Below are 6,000 nucleotides of genomic sequence, written 5' to 3' on the forward strand. Positions count from 1 at the left end.
TTAGAAGGTTTTACATACAAGCGTCTGCTTTTAGGTCCATTGAGCTGCGATCGCCTGATTTTACAAATAGGGACTTTTCCAAGCCGTGCTTGTCTTTTCGGCTAGGGACTAAAAACTACCCATCTTAAATTATTTCCCAAGACCTGCTTACCTTATTTCAGATGGGCCTTTCAGCTGCTTACCTAAACGGATGCTTGAATGAAACCGTTAACCATTGAAATGTCCATTCTATCCCTGTTTTACTACAGAAATTACTCTTTGGCACCACTCATAATTTTACACTTACCAAGTGACAATTTTCCAATCTCATCCGATTCATTGAATGTTATTCATGAACATCTTGCATGAATATAGGCCCATGGTAATGCCCACTGTAGTGTTTATTTGCCATCCAACCTGCTGATGAGGTCGTAAAGACTAGGATGAAGGGAAAAATACAAATAGTAGCTTGATTTAACACTTTTGTGCCCCACAAGTTCTTAATGGTCATTCACCATTGTTTCCTATGATGTGGTCCACTTGAGATTTCGATCGTCTTCATTTTTTGAATTCTTATGAAATGAGATGGTAAAATGGATAGACGGTGTGGATATATGATAAATACATCAAGGCGGGCCCCATGGTCAGAAACACACTGTATTGCGTGAGGCGGGGCCACACTTAATTAGTTACGCACATGCATTTTGCATTTTTCTCTGCCACTACGGTAGATCGCAGGGGAATGCAAGTTCAGCCGGTGCATTGCATAATTTCAAGACATGTTTCAAAAATAACAAATCCACTCCGTCCATAGGATTGGTCATCTGACTGTTAGGGGATGGGGTGAAAAATGGAGCTGATAAAAAGCTCAAATGGGACAAACGAACAGGAAAAGAGTAAGGATTGAACGCCCACCATTGAAACATTCGTTGGGCCATGTGATGTTTACGCTAAATCTACTCCATCCATCTGCTTTCCCAGCTCATTTTAGGGAATGGGATAAAAAATCAAGTATATTCAAAGCTCAAACGTGCTACACGACAAGAAACTGTGGGATTGAGCACCCACTATTGAAACATATTGGGGTATCGTGGGGTCCATTTCGAGCCTCATAGCCACCTTATTTTTTTGGTCCATTCAATAAAATGAGTTAGAAAAAAAATGGACTGGATGAATTTCTCACAAAAATCAAGGTGGGCTCCATGTACTGTTAGAGTTAGGTTGGCAATGGCAACCAACGTTAACAGGCGTTTTGGTGGATATTTTAATACGGAGGGCGAGGATTGCTCGACCGTAAGTGGGACCCACCATGACGTTTGTGACAAATCCACTTCGTCCATCCATTCTTCCAACTTTATTTTAAGGTATGGGTCCCAAAATGAAGCCAATCTAAAGCACAAGTGGACAAAACGAGCATAAAACAGTGGGAATTGAACGCCCTTCGCCATTCGTTGACACATTTGTGTGGGCAATGGATGTGTCTGATAAATCCACCATATCTATCTGTTTTTCCATATCATTTTTTGGCAAGGCCCTGAAATGAAGCTGATACTACGCTCGAGTGGGCCACACGACAGGAAAGAATGGGATGAAACTCGCACTGTTGAAAAATACTAGCCCATCTGGGCCCAATATGATCGTGGATCTGCCTAGTCTTTTGCGACTTTCATTGACGTCACGTCAACGCTCATTAATCGGACCGTTGATTCTGTAACTCCACCAGACGTTCCCAGAATTGTTAATCAGAACCATTGATTCCATCCAAACCAGACGTTAAAACTAAGGGCGTGTTTGGGCGGTGGGATTAGAAGGGATTAGGTGGGATGGGATTCAAAAAACATAATTATTACCCATGGCAGGGATTGTCCCCTGTTGCCATGGGATAAGATTAATGCCATGCTTTGTTGGTAATACGGTGGTACATTGAATGGATATACCCACCATCATTTGAAATTATTGAGAATAACACACATGTGTTATATCTAAACCGTTCATTTGTTTTGTAACCTCATTTTATGACATGGGCCTAAAAATGAGGTAGATCCAAAACTTATGTGGCCCCAAAGAAGTTTTCAACGGTAAGTATTCAATCCCCGTTGCTTTCTATGGTGGGTCCACTTGAGCTTTAGATTTACCTGATTTTTTGGCCCATGCTCTAAAATAATCTCGAAAAATGGGTGGACGGTGTGGATATAGCCCACACATCATGGTGGGACCTACACAACTTGCTAACATTGAGTGAAATTGGCATGAGACCCAATGCAATTCCATCTAATCTAATTCCAAGCTTTTCCATTCTTCCCAAACATGGAGTGGAATTGGCACAGGACCAGATGAATCCCATCTCCCCTCCTTTGTAAATCATCTCATTTCATATAATCCGTAGATAAGTAAATGGTTGATCTTTACATATCTAGTATTAATCGAATTATTTTATCACCAAATATCTAGGAGACTAAGGCCGTGTTTGTTAACGCTGAATTTTTGCACTTAACACGGAATGGGGAAAATTTTCCGTGTTTAGTGGTGTTTGTTAATGCGTTGTTAACGCAAAAGACGAAAAGCGCTAAGTGGTTTTTCACTTAATTCATTCCATGATAGGAGTCTGGCTTAATGGTGAACGTGGAATGCGCTTCGTGATTTTTTATAAAACAAAAATTTATTGCGTCCAAAAGTACCCATTTTCAAGTTATTATAGAAAATTTTTCTTTTCATTTGTTTGTGCAATACAAAATCAACCTTTAACCTGTGAAACTTCTTTATGCCCCACCATGATTTATGTGTTTGATCCACACTGTCCATCAACTTTTTCAGATAATTTAAGATATGATCCAATAAAAGAAGCAGGTTCAATGATTAATTGGTCCATAAGGTGGGGATTGAACGTCCACCGTTAAAAACTTCTTGAGAGCTGGAGAAGTTTCAGATCGAGCAGATCTTTGTGTTTTCACTTCATCCACGTCTACGTGACCTAATGAATAGGTTGGATGGTAAAAAAACATCACAGCGGGCCATGTAACTTTGATCTCTTTGAACCATTCGTACAAGGGACGTGGATTGCGTAATACCCCCACCCGTCCCGTGATGTATCTGTACATCCAAACCCTCTATCTCTTTTCTCATATTGTTTTAAGGCATCGAAAAAAAAAATGAGGTAGATCCAACGATCAAATGGACCACATCAAAGATGACTCTTGCATTTAATGCAACTGGTGCACTTTAATGCAACCAAGATTATTATTTGGTGTGGTCCACTTGAGCATTGGATCTGTCTCATTTTTGTGTTCATGCCTTAAAATAATCTAAGAAAAAGGATTTATGGTTTGGATGTACATATACATCACGGTGGCCCCGCCCACAGAACTACCCGTTCGGAGCCAGGGACGTGCGGGGGTAGTACGCAGTCCGCGTCCTCGTTAAACATGGCAGGCTGGCTACTCCCCCGCCATCGGCCAATGGCCCCACCTCAGGCCCTACCATGATGTATGTGTTTCATCCATGCCATCCATATATTTTTCCCATCATTTCATGATATGGGACAAAAATTAGGTATATTAAAATCTCAAGTGGGCCACATTACGAAACGTGTTGAATGAGCGTCGACTATTAAAAACCTTTTGGGGCCATACAAATTTTGTATTAAGCCGATCTTTTTTTCCCTTCATCCTGGGCTGTATGGCCTAATAAAAAGATTGGATTTCAAATAAAAAACAATGGGCCTTGGAGGATTTTAATGATGCATATCCAATCATTATTGTTTTCCTATGGTGTGGTCCACGAGATTTATATCGCTCTAATTTTTGTAGTGAATTACTAGAATGATCTTTAAAAATGGATGAACAATGGATGAAAAAAAACAAACATACCACTGGGGGGAGTGGCATTCGGTTAACCATTCGATCATCGAATGACTTTTAACATATGGACGAGAGTTGCCCGCGAAGCTAGGTGTGGCCCCCCGGGATGTTTGTGAGAAATTCACCGATCTATCCGTTTTCCAACTATAGATGATAAGGCTAAAAATGAGTGGGATTCGATCCTCAGATGGGGCCGAAAACATGATAACTAAACGTCCACAGTTGAAATATTCGTGGGGCCACAGAAGTTTTGAATCATGTTAATATTTGTGTTTTCAGTTCATTCCAGTAGGAATGACGTTATGAACAGTATGGATGGCATGTAACTGATTAATTTCCCTGTTGGGTATCATGTTTATTGGATCTCCATCAATTTCCCTGTTGGGTACGTTGATTAATTTGTTTTGTGACTGACTGGTTGATGCCATCTAATTGAAGTGTTAGGATTTTCAAACATGGGCTTTTATTGGCTTTGATGCCAACAACGAGCCCAATTTGAATGAAATGATAGAAATAGGAGTAGACCAACGCATGTTAGGCTTCTAATTCACAGCTATTAAACCTTGAAATTGGTGCAGTTCTTCATCTATGGCTCACTAGAGAGGTTTTGTCTTGATTTGTGATTCAGGTCAGTGGAGTACACTGATCGAGTACTTGTTGCACTAGGTTAGGGCATAGTTCAAGTCCAGCCCATGAGCTTAGGACTCGAGTCCACACGAAGGAATCAATCGATTTTCCGTGTGGTACACCGGGCGCGGATTGGATGGACGTGGATTTCCTACGAAAGCCGTTCGCGGGAAGTTCCAGCGCAAGGATGCTGGGTGGGGCCCACCACCATGTTTTTAGGAAATATACTCCATTCATTTCTTTTGAAAGCTAATTTTAGTACAAGCCACAAAAAAGAGGTAGATCCAAGACTCGAGTGGGCCACACGAGAGGAAACATTAGCTATATAACGCTGACGATCATTGAGCTCTGAGTTGTACGAATGGTTTAAAGGAGATCAAAGTTGGCACACTTCATCAGTTACGCATATGCATTTGCATTTTTCTCTGCCACTGCGGTATATCGTGGGGGAACGCAAGTTCAGCCGGTGTATTGCACAATTTCAAGACATGGTATAAAAATAACAAAGCTCATTTTAGGGATTGAACGCCCACCATTGAAACATTCGTTGGGCCATGTGATGTTTACGATAAATCTACTCCGTCCATCTGCTTTCGCAGCTCATTTTAGGGAATGGGATAAAAAATCAAGCATATTCAAAGCTCAAGCGTGCTACACGACAAGAAACTGTGGGAATTGAACGCCCTTCGCCATTGGTTGACACATTTGTGTGGGCAATGGATGTGCCTGATAAATCCACTCTATCTATCTGTTTTTCCGTTCATTTTTTGGCAAGGCCCTGAAATGAAACTGATACTATGCTCCAGTGGGCCACACGACAGGAAAGAATGGGATGGAATTCCCACTGTTGAAAAATACTAGGCCCATCTGGGCCCACTATGATCGTTGATCTGCCTCATTTTTATGCCTATGCGATAAAATGATATGAAAAAAACATATAAACGTTGTGGCCTATGCAATAAAATGATATGAAAAAAACATATAAACGTTGTGGATTTCTGAAAATCATCACAGCGCCCCACATATGATCTCGTTTAGGCTAGCATGGCAATTAACGTCCATTAATGCCGAGCGTTCGTCCGACTTACGTGGGCCCACCATAATGTCTGTGACAAATTCAATGGGTCCATCTTCTTTACCATGTCATTTTAGGTCATGGACTAAATATGAGTCCAACCAAGAGTTTTGTGACAATCCAGGCCGTTCATCTGTTTCTCCAGATCATTTTATAGCACAGGCCAATGCCAAGCTCTAATGGGCCAAACAACTGGAAACAATGGGGATTGAACCCCCACCGTAGAAACTTCTTGAGGCCATCGTGGGCCTATGCTGAACTTTGGATCTGCCTCATTTTGCGGCGCGTAGCGTAAAATGAGTAGGAAAAACAGATGGATTGGGTGGATTTCTCACAAACAACAAGGTGGGGCCCATGTACTATTGAAGGTTAGGTGGCACGCAGGTGATTTCAACCTAACAGGTGAGATTGCCAAGTACATTGAAGTGAGGGTAGTTGTGTCAATACCAAAATACAAAAACC

Source organism: Magnolia sinica, chromosome 1 (assembly GCF_029962835.1).
Source record: "Magnolia sinica isolate HGM2019 chromosome 1, MsV1, whole genome shotgun sequence".
Classification (NCBI taxonomy): domain Eukaryota; kingdom Viridiplantae; phylum Streptophyta; class Magnoliopsida; order Magnoliales; family Magnoliaceae; genus Magnolia; species Magnolia sinica.